Genomic DNA, 17,766 nt, shown 5'->3' on the forward strand with positions numbered 1-17,766 from the left:
TGCACAGCATGCAACCTCATGTTCATAGCTGGCAAAAATGCTCAGATAATGATGGTGACCATGTTGACAAACAGCATTCTGTAGCTCAGAATTTGCTCTATCAGAGTTACTGTGCTCATTTTGCCTGTTGTAGTTTGCACAAAAATAAAAAGGAAGCATTACTTTTGGAGAAAATACACATGGCCGGTGACAACTTGTCTTCATTCAATGCGGTGTAAATGGGTTGGATGCTGGTGTGTTACACCATCTGGACCATAACCTGTTCCCTCAGGTCCTGGGTGCCTTTCTTGAGGGCAGTCCATCGGACTGGATAACATGCCAGGTGAAAGAAAGAAAAAAACTTATTTTGTACCATTGCTACAATGAGAAAGAAAGTAGCCAAGCAGAGAATGAAAGGAATTTAGCAGAGGAGCAGTGCAAAGCACAGAGATCGGGTGAGCATTTCCAATCAGGCTCTGTGAAGAAGTTAAAAGATACAAGCCTCTCTGCAAAACAAATAAATAATATCCTTCATCTGTCAGGTGCCCTTTTCCTTTAGTAACAATGTCTCTGAGCTGAGGGGTTTTTGTTGTGGGGGCAGAGGGGGGAGGAGTGATGGTGAAGAACTCAATTAAAATATATATTTATTTTAATTATGTTTGCGGATGCATTCACCAGCTGTGGGGCTGCTCCGCACTGAGGGGCGGGCGGCAACGGGACCCACAGGTGAGCGCGGGCTGGTGCCTCAGCTGGGAAGGGCGGGAACGCTGAGGGGGGAGAGAAAGAGGCGGGAAGAACAGCGGCGGGAAGCGACTGAGGCGTTCTGGGTTCTGATTGGTTGGCGCTTAGGGACAGCTATAAAAGGTGCCCGCGCGGGCAGGTGCGTGAGGCGTTCTCCTCAGAGTGTGGGAAGGCGCTGGGTGCTGTGAGGGACAGGCGGCGGAGGAGGAGGCACGGGCGGCAAGCGGTCTACAGAGCCGAGGTGAGGCGGGGCTGGGAGGCAGCGGGGTCGGGGCCGGGCCGAGGTGGGTCGGGGTCGGGCCGAGGTGGGTCGGGGCCGGGACTGCGGCAGCCGCCGCTACCGCTGCCGCGTGGGCTCCGAAGGAGGGCAGCCGGAGCCAGAGCAGCTACGCGGGCTCCGATGTCGGGCGGCCTGGGCTGGAGCTGCCCCGAGGGCTCCTATGGCTGGTGAGCGGATGGAGCTGGGTCCGGGGCCGTCTCATGGGCTCTGATGGCGGGTGGGCGGACGGAGCCGGGGCTGGGGCGTCTGGGCGGGCTCCGAGGGAGCGACCTCTGAAAGCGCTTGAAGAGGAAGGACGGAGGAACGGATACTTCGAAGCAACAGTGAGCAGCAATAATAAAGCAATATCAACTGCTATTGCCGTGTTGAAACAAACTTTTTTTTTTTTTTTTTTTTTTTTTTCGTCCTAAGTAATGAGGTGGTAGGAATAGGGGAGGACATGAGACATACAGTGGTGATGAAAAGAAGCACTAAAGTGGTAATCGTGGGTATAAGAAGATAAATGTGTTTAAAAAGCTCTAAAGGAGGGAGAGGGTGGATGCTCAGAGAAAACTTGATGCTTGAATGTCATATTTTGTATACTACTTTAAGACAACCCATGGTAATAGATGCAACAAGCGATAAATCTTCCTTGTAATTTCATGCTGGTATGTTATTACGAACTACTAAATGAGAAATAAGGTGAATTTGTGTGAATGTGAATCTCAAATCAACCAGACAAGGAGAGAAACATGAGACCTCTGACTGGAAAAGGGCCACTATCACAATTCAGAAGAGCCAAGATGGCACAGTGATTGACATAGCACAGAACAATTCCTGTATTCAGGTTTCCTGTCCTTCCAATAAAAACAGTGCAAGGGGGGGATGCGAAGCCTTCCTTAGCTGGATGGTCACATGCCGAATTCCATTGCTTTGTCAGTCTCCGCATGACTAATGGTGACCCTGCTAAAGTTTCAGGAGCTGCTGGAGAAAAAAGAAGAGGTGGTGAGGGAGACCTGGAGACAGGAGCGAGCAAGAAGAGGAAGCAGAAGCCTGCAAATGCAGGGGGGAAAGAGAAAGGCATTCTGGGCAAAGCACCTCCCTGTTAGCAGGGGCATAGTCACATTTGAATTGAACGTTGCCGGCGCCATAGGTGTCCAGGCCGGCTTTGTGCTGGGCGACCTCCCTGTAATCAGGGCTGCGGTCTTTTGCTGTAGTTGGCCTTTTGCCTTGCTGCTCCTTGGCTGCCTGGGGAGCGTGGCCCCCTGTAACGGAGGGCGAGAGCCACCTCTCCGCACCTGAGTGGGAAACGGAGCCCGCCGGACCCCGCGGCAACCCTGTAATCAGGGTAGTGCCGCTTCCCTGCCCCTCTTCCTCCCGTTGCCCCTCGGCATCGTTGCCTGGAGGTGGCCCGTCAATGCGACGGCCCCGTACTCGGGGTGTGCGTCAGGGCGTTTGGCCCTTGTCTATAGCTGGGAAGCCCCTTGGCACGTTGAGGTCCGTGGCCTCCGTGCAGCCTAGGAAAAGGTCACAGGCTCTTGTGTGTTGCTCGTGGTTGCGGGTTTATTCCCAGTAGTCGGCTGCACCGTGTTGTTCTTCCTTTCTGGAAAGTCATGTGTGTGTGTGTGTTCCTTTCCCTTTCCTTGACTGTGTTTGCAGAGTGACTGAGCGAGTGAGCTTTCCCTTTAGGCCCCCACAAAGATGGCTGCAGCTTAGCTTTGACTTCCTAGGGGGGAACGGAGGACTTTGGTGCATGCCACAAAAGGGGTGTTCCCTCTTAGTCCCACGAGGGCAGCGAGTGTCCTGTCTTCCTCCCTTTTACATAATACAGATCAGAGCCACACGGTAGTTCAGTGGCTGAGGCTGCCCTGTAGCCAGGGCTTGAGCCTGTCCTTGTGTGAGTCCCAAGCCACTAAGCCCCCTGACCCCCAAGTGGCCCGCCCCGCCTGTAATCAGGTGTGGGGAGGCTGCGGCGTTGCAGCCGGCTGCTTTAGTCGTCCAGCTGGTGGGGATGACCCCTCCCTGTCCCGTCAGAGGGTGCAGGTTGAGGTTCTGCTTTTGTGCGGTGTCACCTCCCCGCTCGGTGGGTCGAGGTTTTGTTCCCTGTGGTGCTAAAGACGTGGTGATGTTGTGATGTTGTGCTGCCGGGCGGGCCCGCCTGTAGCTCAAGCGTTGGTGGGAGCTGCGTGCTCCACGGGGCTTCCTGATGATGGTGAGGTGTGGGGCGCCGTCCTGTAGGCAGGGCTGTGCGTGCCCCCTGTGCTTGGTGAGATGCTTTCTGAGAGACCCCCTGTACTCAGGTGGGAATGCGGCCCCGGCCTTTCAGAGGCACGGGGCTGCGAGATGTGGGGTTGGGCTCGCGCCCTCCCTGGAATAATCGGGTCTGGGATTCTGACTGCGGTCTTTGGCCGTTTTGCCCCGCTGCCTGGCTTCCGAGAGTTGTTCCCGCCGCTGGGGGGAAAACCAGGCTCTGTGGCTCCAGGGGTGTCGTCCACCCGCCTGTAATCAGGCTCTGGGTGTGTGAGCGCTAGTGCTCTGCTGGCAGCCTGTGTAGGTTGACCACCCCGTTAGCGGGGTGCCGGACTGGGAGAGAAGGAGCCTCCCTCGGCCGTAGGGATGGGGGCTGCCCTGTAATTCAGGGAGCGAGCGTGCCCCGTAGTCCCGGGCCCTTTGCAATGGAGGCAGTGGCTGGGGGTCCCCTGTAAGCAGGGAGGCTGACTCCTTCGGCTGCTGCTTTTTGTGTGCCCAGCTCCATTTGCCCAGTCTGCCCGCCTCCGTGATCCCCTGCGGCACCGGCTGGAGCCTTTGCAGCGTGCCAGTGAGGTGAGAAAAGCAGCTCTAAGTAGTTTTGGCTGGAACGGACTGGGGAGGGGTGCGATGCACGGACTTTCCCCCTTGGCTGGGCAGTCTTGTGCCACGTTTCTTTGGTACTTTGGGTTTCCCCGCTTCCTTCAGGTCGTGGGTTTGCTGCTGCTCGGGTCTAATGGTGTCGTGCCACATATTTCAGGATCTGCTGCCGGAGAAAGAAGACGCGGTTTGAGGAGGAATAGGAAGAAGAGGAAGAAGAGGAGGAAGAGGAAGAAGAGGAGGAAGAAGAAGAAGAGGAGGAAGAGGAAGAAGAGGAAGAAGAGGAGGAAGAAGAAGAAGAGGAGGAAGAGGAAGAAGAAGAGGAAGAAGAGGAAGCAGAAGCCTGCAAATGCAGGGGGGAAAGAGAAAGGCATTCTGGGCAAAGCACCTCCCTGTTAGCAGGGGCATAGTCACATTTGAATTGAACGTTGCCGGCGCCATAGGTGTCCAGGCCGGCTTTGTGCTGGGCGACCTCCCTGTAATCAGGGCTGCGGTCTTTTGCTGTAGTTGGCCTTTTGCCTTGCTGCTCCTTGGCTGCCTGGGGAGCGTGGCCCCCTGTAACGGAGGGCGAGAGCCACCTCTCCGCACCTGAGTGGGAAACGGAGCCCGCCGGACCCCGCGGCAACCCTGTAATCAGGGTAGTGCCGCTTCCCTGCCCCTCTTCCTCCCGTTGCCCCTCGGCATCGTTGCCTGGAGGTGGCCCGTCAATGCGACGGCCCCGTACTCGGGGTGTGCGTCAGGGCGTTTGGCCCTTGTCTATAGCTGGGAAGCCCCTTGGCACGTTGAGGTCCGTGGCCTCCGTGCAGCCTAGAAAAAGGTCACAGGCTCTTGTGTGTTGCTCGTGGTTGCGGGTTTATTCCCAGTAGTCGGCTGCACCGTGTTGTTCTTCCTTTCTGGAAAGTCATGTGTGTGTGTGTGTTCCTTTCCCTTTCCTTGACTGTGTTTGCAGAGTGACTGAGCGAGTGAGCTTTCCCTTTAGGCCCCCACAAAGATGGCTGCAGCTTAGCTTTGACTTCCTAGGGGGGAACGGAGGACTTTGGTGCATGCCACAAAAGGGGTGTTCCCTCTTAGTCCCACGAGGGCAGTGAGTGTCCTGTCTTCCTCCCTTTTACATAATACAGATCAGAGCCACACGGTAGTTCAGTGGCTGAGGCTGCCCTGTAGCCAGGGCTTGAGCCTGTCCTTGTGTGAGTCCCAAGCCACTAAGCCCCCTGACCCCCAAGTGGCCCACCCCGCCTGTAATCAGGTGTGGGGAGGCTGTGGCGTTGCAGCCGGCTGCTTTAGTCGTCCAGCTGGTGGGGATGACCCCTCCCTGTCCCGTCAGAGGGTGCAGGTTGAGGTTCTGCTTTTGTGCGGTGTCACCTCCCCGCTCGGTGGGTCGAGGTTTTGTTCCCTGTGGTGCTAAAGACGTGGTGATGTTGTGATGTTGTGCTGCCGGGCGGGCCCGCCTGTAGCTCAGGCGTTGGTGGGAGCTGCGTGCTCCACGGGGCTTCCTGATGATGGTGAGGTGTGGGGCGCCGTCCTGTAGGCAGGGCTGTGCGTGCCCCCTGTGCTTGGTGAGATGCTTTCTGAGAGACCCCCTGTACTCAGGTGGGAATGCGGCCCCGGCCTTTCAGAGGCACGGGGCTGCGAGATGTGGGGTTGGGCTCGCGCCCTCCCTGGAATAATCGGGTCTGGGATTCTGACTGCGGTCTTTGGCCGTTTTGCCCCGCTGCCTGGCTTCCGAGAGTTGTTCCCGCCGCTGGGGGGAAAACCAGGCTCTGTGGCTCCAGGGGTGTCGTCCACCCGCCTGTAATCAGGCTCTGGGTGTGTGAGCGCTAGTGCTCTGCTGGCAGCCTGTGTAGGTTGACCACCCCGTTAGCGGGGTGCCGGACTGGGAGAGAAGGAGCCTCCCTCGGCCGTAGGGATGGGGGCTGCCCTGTAATTCAGGGAGCGAGCGTGCCCCGTAGTCCTGGGCCCTTTGCAATGGAGGCAGTGGCTGGGGGTCCCCTGTAAGCAGGGAAGCAGACTCCTTCGGCTGCTGCTTTTTGTGTGCCCAGCTCCATTTGCCCAGTCTGCCCGCCTCCGTGATCCCCTGCGGCACCGGCTGGAGCCTTTGCAGCGTGCCAGTGAGGTGAGAAAAGCAGCTCTAAGTAGTTTTGGCTGGAACGGACTGGGGAGGGGTGCGATGCACGGACTTTCCCCCTTGGCTGGGCAGTCTTGTGCCGCGTTTCTTTGGTACTTTGGGTTTCCCCGCTTCCTTCAGGTGGTGGGTTTGCTGCTGCTCGGGTCTAATGGTGTCGTGCCACATATTTCAGGATCTGCTGCCGGAGAAAGAAGACGCGGTTTGAGGAGGAATAGGAAGAAGAGGAAGAAGAGGAGGAAGTGGAAGAAGAGGAGGAAGAAGAAGAAGAGGAGGAAGAGGAAGAAGAGGAAGAAGAGGAGGAAGAAGAAGAAGAGGAGGAAGAGGAAGAAGAAGAGGAAGAAGAGGAAGCAGAAGCCTGCAAATGCAGGGGGGAAAGAGAAAGGCATTCTGGGCAAAGCACCTCCCTGTTAGCAGGGGCATAGTCACATTTGAATTGAACGTTGCCGGCGCCATAGGTGTCCAGGCCGGCTTTGTGCTGGGCGACCTCCCTGTAATCAGGGCTGCGGTCTTTTGCTGTAGTTGGCCTTTTGCCTTGCTGCTCCTTGGCTGCCTGGGGAGCGTGGCCCCCTGTAACGGAGGGCGAGAGCCACCTCTCCGCACCTGAGTGGGAAACGGAGCCTGCCGGACCCCGCGGCAACCCTGTAATCAGGGTAGTGCCGCTTCCCTGCCCCTCTTCCTCCCGTTGCCCCTCGGCATCGTTGCCTGGAGGTGGCCCGTCAATGCGACGGCCCCGTACTCGGGGTGTGCGTCAGGGCGTTTGGCCCTTGTCTATAGCTGGGAAGCCCCTTGGCACGTTGAGGTCCGTGGCCTCCGTGCAGCCTAGAAAAAGGTCACAGGCTCTTGTGTGTTGCTCGTGGTTGCGGGTTTATTCCCAGTAGTCGGCTGCACCGTGTTGTTCTTCCTTTCTGGAAAGTCATGTGTGTGTGTGTGTTCCTTTCCCTTTCCTTGACTGTGTTTGCAGAGTGACTGAGCGAGTGAGCTTTCCCTTTAGGCCCCCACAAAGATGGCTGCAGCTTAGCTTTGACTTCCTAGGGGGGAACGGAGGACTTTGGTGCATGCCACAAAAGGGGTGTTCCCTCTTAGTCCCACGAGGGCAGCGAGTGTCCTGTCTTCCTCCCTTTTACATAATACAGATCAGAGCCACACGGTAGTTCAGTGGCTGAGGCTGCCCTGTAGCCAGGGCTTGAGCCTGTCCTTGTGTGAGTCCCAAGCCACTAAGCCCCCTGACCCCCAAGTGGCCCGCCCCGCCTGTAATCAGGTGTGGGGAGGCTGCGGCGTTGCAGCCGGCTGCTTTAGTCGTCCAGCTGGTGGGGATGACCCCTCCCTGTCCCGTCAGAGGGTGCAGGTTGAGGTTCTGCTTTTGTGCGGTGTCACCTCCCCGCTCGGTGGGTCGAGGTTTTGTTCCCTGTGGTGCTAAAGACGTGGTGATGTTGTGATGTTGTGCTGCCGGGCGGGCCCGCCTGTAGCTCAGGCGTTGGTGGGAGCTGCGTGCTCCACGGGGCTTCCTGATGATGGTGAGGTGTGGGGCGCCGTCCTGTAGGCAGGGCTGTGCGTGCCCCCTGTGCTTGGTGAGATGCTTTCTGAGAGACCCCCTGTACTCAGGTGGGAATGCGGCCCCGGCCTTTCAGAGGCACGGGGCTGCGAGATGTGGGGTTGGGCTCGCGCCCTCCCTGGAATAATCGGGTCTGGGATTCTGACTGCGGTCTTTGGCCGTTTTGCCCCGCTGCCTGGCTTCCGAGAGTTGTTCCCGCCGCTGGGGGGAAAACCAGGCTCTGTGGCTCCAGGGGTGTCGTCCACCCGCCTGTAATCAGGCTCTGGGTGTGTGAGCGCTAGTGCTCTGCTGGCAGCCTGTGTAGGTTGACCACCCCGTTAGCGGGGTGCCGGACTGGGAGAGAAGGAGCCTCCCTCGGCCGTAGGGATGGGGGCTGCCCTGTAATTCAGGGAGCGAGCGTGCCCCGTAGTCCCGGGCCCTTTGCAATGGAGGCAGTGGCTGGGGGTCCCCTGTAAGCAGGGAGGCTGACTCCTTCGGCTGCTGCTTTTTGTGTGCCCAGCTCCATTTGCCCAGTCTGCCCGCCTCCGTGATCCCCTGCGGCACCGGCTGGAGCCTTTGCAGCGTGCCAGTGAGGTGAGAAAAGCAGCTCTAAGTAGTTTTGGCTGGAACGGACTGGGGAGGGGTGCGATGCACGGACTTTCCCCCTTGGCTGGGCAGTCTTGTGCCGCGTTTCTTTGGTACTTTGGGTTTCCCCGCTTCCTTCAGGTGGTGGGTTTGCTGCTGCTCGGGTCTAATGGTGTCGTGCCACATATTTCAGGATCTGCTGCCGGAGAAAGAAGACGCGGTTTGAGGAGGAATAGGAAGAAGAGGAAGAAGAGGAGGAAGAAGAAGAAGAGGAGGAAGAGGAAGAAGAGGAAGAAGAGGAGGAAGAGGAAGAAGAGGAGGAAGAAGAAGAAGAGGAGGAAGAGGAAGAAGAGGAAGAAGAGGAGGAAGAAGAAGAAGAGGAGGAAGAGGAAGAAGAGGAGGAAGAAGAGGAAGCAGAAGCCTGCAAATGCAGGGGGGAAAGAGAAAGGCATTCTGGGCAAAGCACCTCCCTGTTAGCAGGGGCATAGTCACATTTGAATTGAACGTTGCCGGCGCCATAGGTGTCCAGGCCGGCTTTGTGCTGGGCGACCTCCCTGTAATCAGGGCTGCGGTCTTTTGCTGTAGTTGGCCTTTTGCCTTGCTGCTCCTTGGCTGCCTGGGGAGCGTGGCCCCCTGTAACAGAGGGCGAGAGCCACCTCTCCGCACCTGAGTGGGAAACGGAGCCCGCCGGACCCCGCGGCAACCCTGTAATCAGGGTAGTGCCGCTTCCCTGCCCCTCTTCCTCCCGTTGCCCCTCGGCATCGTTGCCTGGAGGTGGCCCGTCAATGCGACGGCCCCGTACTCGGGGTGTGCGTCAGGGCGTTTGGCCCTTGTCTATAGCTGGGAAGCCCCTTGGCACGTTGAGGTCCGTGGCCTCCGTGCAGCCTAGGAAAAGGTCACAGGCTCTTGTGTGTTGCTCGTGGTTGCGGGTTTATTCCCAGTAGTCGGCTGCACCGTGTTGTTCTTCCTTTCTGGAAAGTCATGTGTGTGTGTGTGTTCCTTTCCCTTTCCTTGACTGTGTTTGCAGAGTGACTGAGCGAGTGAGCTTTCCCTTTAGGCCCCCGCAAAGATGGCTGCAGCTTAGCTTTGACTTCCTAGGGGGGAACGGAGGACTTTGGTGCATGCCACAAAAGGGGTGTTCCCTCTTAGTCCCACGAGGGCAGCGAGTGTCCTGTCTTCCTCCCTTTTACATAATACAGATCAGAGCCACACGGTAGTTCAGTGGCTGAGGCTGCCCTGTAGCCAGGGCTTGAGCCTGTCCTTGTGTGAGTCCCAAGCCACTAAGCCCCCTGACCCCCAAGTGGCCCGCCCCGCCTGTAATCAGGTGTGGGGAGGCTGCGGCGTTGCAGCCGGCTGCTTTAGTCGTCCAGCTGGTGGGGATGACCCCTCCCTGTCCCGTCAGAGGGTGCAGGTTGAGGTTCTGCTTTTGTGCGGTGTCACCTCCCCGCTCGGTGGGTCGAGGTTTTGTTCCCTGTTTGCTAAAGACGTGGTGATGTTGTGATGTTGTGCTGCCGGGCGGGCCCGCCTGTAGCTCAGGCGTTGGTGGGAGCTGCGTGCTCCACGGGGCTTCCTGATGATGGTGAGGTGTGGGGCGCCGTCCTGTAGGCAGGGCTGTGCGTGCCCCCTGTGCTTGGTGAGATGCTTTCTGAGAGACCCCCTGTACTCAGGTGGGAATGCGGCCCCGGCCTTTCAGAGGCACGGGGCTGCGAGATGTGGGGTTGGGCTCGCGCCCTCCCTGGAATAATCGGGTCTGGGATTCTGACTGCGGTCTTTGGCCGTTTTGCCCCGCTGCCTGGCTTCCGAGAGTTGTTCCCGCCGCTGGGGGGAAAACCAGGCTCTGTGGCTCCAGGGGTGTCGTCCACCCGCCTGTAATCAGGCTCTGGGTGTGTGAGCGCTAGTGCTCTGCTGGCAGCCTGTGTAGGTTGACCACCCCGTTAGCGGGGTGCCGGACTGGGAGAGAAGGAGCCTCCCTCGGCCGTAGGGATGGGGGCTGCCCTGTAATTCAGGGAGCGAGCGTGCCCCGTAGTCCTGGGCCCTTTGCAATGGAGGCAGTGGCTGGGGGTCCCCTGTAAGCAGGGAAGCAGACTCCTTCGGCTGCTGCTTTTTGTGTGCCCAGCTCCATTTGCCCAGTCTGCCCGCCTCCGTGATCCCCTGCGGCACCATCTGGACGACCGCCGTGAGTCAGTGAGGTGAGAAGGGTTGCTCTAAGCAGTTTTTGCCGTCATGAATTTGGAGTTGTGTTTGTAAGTCCTTCCTTATCCAGGTGGTCGGGTGTTGAGTTCCTTTGCAATGTAGTGTTTCCCTTTTCCTTCATGTGGGGGGGCCTGTTGCTCTGCATAACTAATGGTAACCCTGCTTATGTTTCAGGAGCTGCTGCAGACGAAAGAAGAGGCACAGGGATCTGGGTGGCAGGAGAGAGCAAGAAGTTATTGCTGTTAACTGTCAATTTGTTTGTAGTAAACTCAGTTGTCATGTGTGTTTTGCTTGTTAGCTCCTTATTGTTGTCATGGTCGTTTGAGAATAAAATTTGTTTGCTTGGTTTTTATAATGATATCTGCCTTTAATCTCTTGCCTTCTTTGAATTTTGGTATTACATTCCATAGCTGTTTGCATGAAGGTGCTTCTTAGTGGTTGGATTGCCAGCTGCCATTTGTTTCTTTCCTCCATGCATAGGTAAGATCCTTTTTTGTCAGCTGCGGGTTTTGGTGGCCTATATTTGGGGTGTAGTGGTTACTGATACGGCCCAGCTCTTCCCATGATCTGCCCTCATTCTCTGTCAAGCTGGCTCTGATTAAGGTTTTCTGCCAGTTAAGTTGCCTCGCTTTCAGGAACTCTTGTGCTGAGTTCTTCTTCCATTGCACTTTTTCAGTGTTCTGGCAAATACTTGACATTTTTTTTTGAGTTTATGGGATGAATGGGATGTGCTCAGGGGTGGTTATGTGCCTGATTCCCCACCAATTCTTAATGTGGTTCTCCCTGCTGGTGCTTCATTGGTTCTTTTCCTTTGAATGTTATCTTATTGCAGATTTTGCAGCTATGTGGCCCTAATCAATGTGGCTGGTGATTCTTCTTCTGTGAAGTGTTGCGGTTTAATTTAATTTAATTATTGGTGACCTGGAGGAGGGCACTTAGCGCACCGTCGGTAATTTTTCCGATGACAACAAGTTGGCTGGAAGTGTGGATCTGCCTGGGGGTAGCGAGGCTCTACAGAGGGATCTGGACAGGCTGAGTAGCTGGGCTGAAGCCAGTGGAATGAGGTTCCAAGAGACCAAATGCAGGGTGCTGCCGTTTGGCCACGACAACACCACGCGGCACTACAGGCTTGGGGCAGAGTGACCGGCTTTGGAATCCAATGAGGGGATTGGGTTTTCTTCTGACTTTCTGAAGGATTGTGTGCTTCTTTGAGAAGTATCAGTGTATGCAGGAAAGAAATCCAATATTATAAACTTGTCAAGAAAATGCAAGTTCTATTTTTGAACTTAATGTAAAAGAAGAAAAGGATGATTTCTGAGTTATGTTGGCAGATGAGGTCAGAGTTGGTGAGAGAATCGTTGTGTGAAATGGTGAGGAAAAGGTCTCTTCAGGTACTGTGTCACAGGTTATTATTTTTAATTATTTTTATTTATTTTTAATTATTTTTATATTTCTATTCTAAAAGAACACCGAGCTGTTTCCCTGCTGAAATGCTTTTATGATTTTTATTTATTATCATCCCGTATTTTACTTTTAGACCACTTTCCATATTAATGCTTTAGGTCACTCAGCCTCACTGAGGTCAATGGAAGAAATGAATCCCACGGATGTATTTTCTTAGCTAAAAACAAGAAAGGGTTTTAAATGTTTAGCTCATTAGTTGTATTTTAAAATGCAGCGTGGAAGCACAAGGATCTATTCTGTCTCTGTTTCTTAAGCTAAGAGATTTTACTGGAAGCAGCTGATGCCTAAGGGAATTCCAACCTCTGCAGACCTACAACAGTAAGTACAGTTACTGTAATTTACAGGTGTAAGTAAATAAACGCTGCTGAACGAAGTGCCTTTTTGTCATTGCTGAAGGTGGAAAGATTGAAAGGACGATACTGAGTGAAAATCAGTGTTAACACCTCAGGGATAAAGACCCTAAACAGCACCACGAAACCAAGAAAGACAGAAACTGCAGAGATAACCAGTTTCAACATCAGGTTTGAAATGCTTAGTTTGAAATGCTAGCGCTGAAGCGTTTTTTCATATTCTTGAGTACATGCACTTTTTTTCCTTAATGAGTACATGAAGCACTGAGACACAAACTGTTCCTGCCTGTTTTTTTTTTTTCCTTGCCTTAGTAATTGCTGTAGTAGTTACTCCATGCTAAGAAAATAGCTTCAACTTTTAGACAGAATATGTCTTTATATACATATTTTTCAGGAGTATAGAGGTGGGTGAGAGGCAGTAGCATTGAGTTTTATGTGTTGTGGATGTGTTTGTGTGAAAAGCTTGAGGAAATTTGTTTGAAGTCTTTAAAGGAACAGTGAAGATTTAGACATCTGCTCAGGCTGAGGAAGGACAAATCTAATTCTTGTTCTAAAAGCTGATTATTAATTTGTTTAGCTCAATCCAAACTTGTTTGAATAGAACTGACTGAGGAATCACTCAGTGAGAACTAACTCCCTACCAACCTCTCATCTCTGGTGAGAGGCTGGTATTGGATTGGCCTGTAGAGCTGTCTCTCCTAAGCAACTATAGTTGCGTGCTGTTCTTACTGAAGACAGCGTGCTGCTGCTTGGAACCTGTGTGAACAGAAATCAAAGGTGATAAAGATACGACCCAAGGACTGAAGTGGAATATATTCTCAAGAATGTAGAGAGTTGTTATAAGTAATGAAACTTAATTATGGTGCTCTGATATGTATATATATATATATAGATTGTATATATGTGTGTATATATACACACATATATATCATCTATGTGTTTTTATATACATTTCAAAAAAAAAATTGGTCAACTTTTCTTTTTCCTCTTATCATGCCACACACATACATGGTGTAAATGTGTAGACTGTTTTTTCTCTGTTTTTTATTATGTCTTTTTGAAAGTCTGAATAATGAGTTAGTTATTCAAATGCATTAGAGAAATCATACCAGAAGAGGTTTTATCCTTCAGTGGAGCTAATGATACAGCACAGAAGTAGTTCAATTCTAGATAATAAGTAGCATCCTTTTGTTACAAAATATTTTGAAGAATAAGGTGCATGTAACACCTTTACTTTCAGCTTGCTGTTCAAGTCTTAAGCTACACTACAGAACTACTGAAGCTGCTTTTTTTTCCCTTAAGTCTAGCTTATGTGCCAGGACAGTTGCTACATCAGCAGCTTTCCCTAAGGCCGAGTTACTTTATATACAGGAAAAGACAGGAGGAAAAAAACAGCCTTGTTGTCTGCTGCTGCTCTTAAGCCTTCAAAGACATGTGATTTGAGGGTGTTTCAGACACCTTCAGAGCGGTAGTTTCTCCGTCTGCTTTGAGCTGTGTAAATCATGAATTTGGGAAGGGCCATGGAAGGATAAAGAGCTGCTGTGAGTGAACTGTGGGGAGTGCAAAAACTGAGCTGGAATATACCAAGGAGGAACCATCGTGGGCACTTGAGGTGGCGAAGGTCCTTAGCAGGAAGGCCAGAACTTGCCTCTGACTGTGAGTTTGTGCCAGTTTGTGCCTGAGGGATCTGCTTCAAGGATCAATTGGATGTTGGGCTGAGGGACGTGGTTTAGTGGGAGCTATTGGTAATAGGTGAACGGTTGGGCTGGATGATCTTTAAGGTCTTTTCCAGCCTTGGTGATTTTATGATTCTGTGCTTGTTTGCCAAAGCTGATCAGCTGGCAGTTATCTGGTTCTTGTCCTCCCTCGTGGCAGTTCTTTCAAGGGTCTGATCTGTGAATTGTTTTTTGATTAATCCAGACTTTTCTGGCTTTGGTTCCTTAAATAACTTTAGCAATTTTCCCCCCTTCCACAACCCCCCCCCCCCCCCCCCCAGTACATTCTTAGAAGTGAATCTATTTCTCTCTCTCTGCAAACTCTCGTATTGGTTATGGTACTTTAACAGCAGGACTCTCTTATGAAACTGGGCTCTTCTGAAACTGGCTTGAACCTACAGGTGACTAAAAATGCTGTAGTCAGTGTTTTTTTTGTCTGCTGGACATGTATTTCTGTGTTAAGGAGTGTGTAAGACTCAGAAGATGAAGTAGTGGCAGCCCATCTGCTGTTAATTGGTGCGAACATGGCAGTAAGAAAACCATGGTAAGAAATCATTCCCTTTGAATGATGAGTTGTTTTCCTCATAGAAGTTATGGGATGGTTTTGATGCAAAGAGGTAAGAGGTCTTTTTGTGGGGTTTTTAATTATTTGGTTTTTTTGTTTGTTTGTTTTTTGTATGTGCTGTATATACAGTGAATCCAGAATTAATGAAGCCCAACTAACCAAAGAAGGATTAAGCTTTGGTACAAGTTAAAAGCACAAATGAGAATATTATAGAAACCTGAATTATATTCATTATAATCTCTGCGACCATCTCTGCCTCCACTTTTATCCAAAGAATGAGTCCTTATAGCTGTAGAAAGAACTACCTTAAAACCAAGTGTATCAGGTATTTGTTAGCCCGTATGTATATGCTCTTAAGCTTCGATTTGCTTTAGATATAAATGAAGCTTGCTATATAAACATAGCATTTCTGTATCTAAGACGTAGAGGAGAAAGAATGAAAATATGCAAATGTTACAAAACTTATATTGTGTCAAAAGAAAGCTGTTGAATGTATTCCAAACCAAAATGTCAATTTACTAGACATTAGGCCCAATATTAAATGTAATCCTGACTCATAGTGGGAAAATGGCCCCAAGATAGTTACATCAAGAAAACAGTGATCTGCCTTAGAAAGATCTATTTCTATTAGGGAAGCAACAATGAATATTGTGAGGCACAGGTATTCTTGTTACTTTTCAGTACCTGCTAAAGGTGCACCTTCAGGAAAACACTCATTTGAAAATAAAAGCCTATAAGAAAACAAGTCACAGTGTTTAGAAATTTGTAGGAAATTGTACACGACTGCATGTATTAATGCACTTTTATCTGAAGCCAAAGGATACTGGTTTTAATATCTCATACAGCGTTTACTGTATTGCAGGCAAAAGGGGGACACTGGCTGTCACCCCAAAGATCCCTGAAATACCAGGCCATCCCGGTAGAGCAGGGTGATGTAGAAATACTTGTCACTAATATTGTCTACCCAGTATCATTCCTGGACAACCAGTGTTACACGACTGCTTTGAAACAACTGAAGCTGTGCATTCCAGCCGGTCACACACAAGGAAAACATCACGATGTAAATGTACCAATGGCTGTTATATGTTGTAAAGGACATTGGTAAAGTAACACTGTACATGAAACAGAAAATTAGACGATTGATCAGGTGGCAGAACAGGCAGGTGAAGAAGGCTTCAATTCCAGGTAATTAACTTAAAATCTCTGAACCCAAGTCAAAACCTGTAAAATACTCTGAAGAGGACAGGAGACAATTAATGATTTAGAAGGGACAGAGGGGCACGTGCCCAGATGGACACAGGGCCGTGTTATGCTGGGGCTGCATGCACTTCACTTTATTAGACATACCTGATTTATATCCTTACAGGCTTTGGAGTTTGATTCTGCAAGACATGAGAATGAGGAAAATCAAAGGAAACAGCGTGTGAAGATCATGTATTTGGTGTTCCACAATAAAGTTGCATTCCTTCATGTTTTTCATTTTGTCGTTAGAGTAAAACCCTGAAAATCTTGTTTTCACTGGAGAAGTAACTCTCTGCTGGAGGCTGACAGAACAGTAGAACATTTTTCAGCGTATTTCATAAAATACCAAACTTGATGTTTGTAATTAGCCTTCATGGTGAAAAATGATATGTCGTCCGGTTCACCTGTGTACCACTTGGCCTTATTGTTCTATGTATGCATACAGTACAGCTCAATTTCCCTTTAAGAGTAAATAAATAAAGACAGAATAAAAATGTCTGGAGGGAAGCACTTTGTCACATACCTATGAAGAACTGGGGAAGCCTCCAGCGATTTCCAGCATCACAGGTCACTCTTTTTTTCACATTCATGTCCTATTTTATGCATTGTTTTTTCTTCTGTTTTTTTTTTTTTTTTTTTTTTTCTCCTGTGGTTAAATGCTGGCAACAAAGTTCACAAGTGGCTGGATTTTGTACAATGTGATATTTTTCTGTGGACTAACTAAGCTGTTTTTCAGAAACACTCACAACCTGTCTTTTAGATGAGTGAAAATGGCAGACTTTCTCCTGTGCCACAAGAGAGCATTTGTTCAACAGTTCTTTTAAATGGCATGGTAATAAGTAAGCAGTAAAATAGATTACTGTCACCGAGAATAAAACCAAAGCAATGGCTATTCTAAAATGGGAATTCTGATTCTTCACTTTATTCTCCTTGTTTGAAATAAAGGTACCTTATTCCATCTCGTTTCCTTAGGGATAGTACCTTCATGTATTGCCAGCTTTCTCTGAGCTATTTCCAACAGAGAAACAGGTCTCTCAGTTTGAACAGCGTATCACATAACCGGCCCTGCGCAGACCGGGAAACTATTGGATATATTCACCTCGCACACTTCCAGGCAGCTCGGCCGCTGCCGCTGCCCATTCCCTTATGTTCGTATTAGGGCTCCTGCCCGTTGAGCAGCCACTTGAGTTCCGATTGCCGCACGAGCCTGGAAGCCGGGACTGGAGAGCCACACGGGGGCGTATATCCCACAGCATCGGAGAATTGGGCCAGCTTCCACTTCTCCCGGGATCTCTCTTTTAATGGTTTTCCAGGGACAACATGAATTTCCAATTCACTGTATTTAAAGTCTCAATGTAATAGAAATTTTTGATGGTAAATTATGACATTTTGGCCCTCACCTGGGCAATATGAGGGACCAAAAGGTTCACTTAGTGTCTTGATTCTAGCAGAGAATCTTGTGGAGATGATAAGGAATTATGTCATTAAATATAAACATGTTTTACATCGATTCAAATGCGTTCCACTCTGGGTGAGAGCGCAGGAAAGTTGGCTTTAATGTCACTTAAAATACAAAGAAACAGATTTATGTTTTTTATAAAAGTCAGGGTTACGGTATAAGTGGGGTTTTTTTTTTGTTGTTGTTTTTTTTAAATCAATATTGAGATATTTTCTCAGATGTCCGTATGTGATATAAATGTTTTTCTGTTTTAAAATGTTTCCGTTTGTACGGCAACTTGATCAAACCGTGTCATCATTCACGAATTAGGAATAGCACCGAGTAACAGCCTGTGACCCGGGATCTGGATTATCTTGTGAGCGGAGCTGCCGGTGAAAAGGAATGTAAGAAAGGACAGAAAGAACCGCGTTGCGGTACAAGCAGGATTGTACAGAGCAGCAGCTACGGATCGAGATAAGGACTTCACAGAGCAGCGGCTGCGGAGCAGGATAAACAGCGTGAGAACCGAGGGCACCTCTAGGAAAAGAATGAACGGCTCGAAGCTTTGAAGGGGGACTTTAGGATTGTTATTGCGGTAGTTTTCCTCCAATTAGCGAGTGTGATTTTCAAGCACCCTCATCTGTCTGCTGTCAAATTATGGCTTTTCGGGCAATAAAGCGGAAGCTTGTTTATCACTCCTACTGAGTCGGCTACCCGCTTTCCCGTACTTAG

At 50.7% G+C, this 17,766-nt stretch overlaps 1 long non-coding RNA gene across 1 annotated transcript; it reads left to right on the top strand.

Moving 5' to 3' along the window:
- Positions 1 to 865: 865 nt before the first annotated feature.
- LOC107307926 (uncharacterized) lies at positions 866 to 10,618 on the top strand. Its single transcript, XR_014947039.1, has 6 exons — positions 866 to 961; positions 1,952 to 3,802; positions 3,987 to 5,939; positions 6,124 to 8,076; positions 8,261 to 10,256; positions 10,435 to 10,618. It is a non-coding gene; the product is annotated as an uncharacterized LOC107307926 (long non-coding RNA).
- Positions 10,619 to 17,766: the final 7,148 nt, after the last annotated feature.

This window comes from Coturnix japonica, chromosome 5 (assembly GCF_054131305.1).
Source record: "Coturnix japonica strain WE chromosome 5, WE-NBRP24, whole genome shotgun sequence".
In the NCBI taxonomy this organism is placed as follows: Eukaryota; Metazoa; Chordata; class Aves; order Galliformes; family Phasianidae; genus Coturnix; species Coturnix japonica.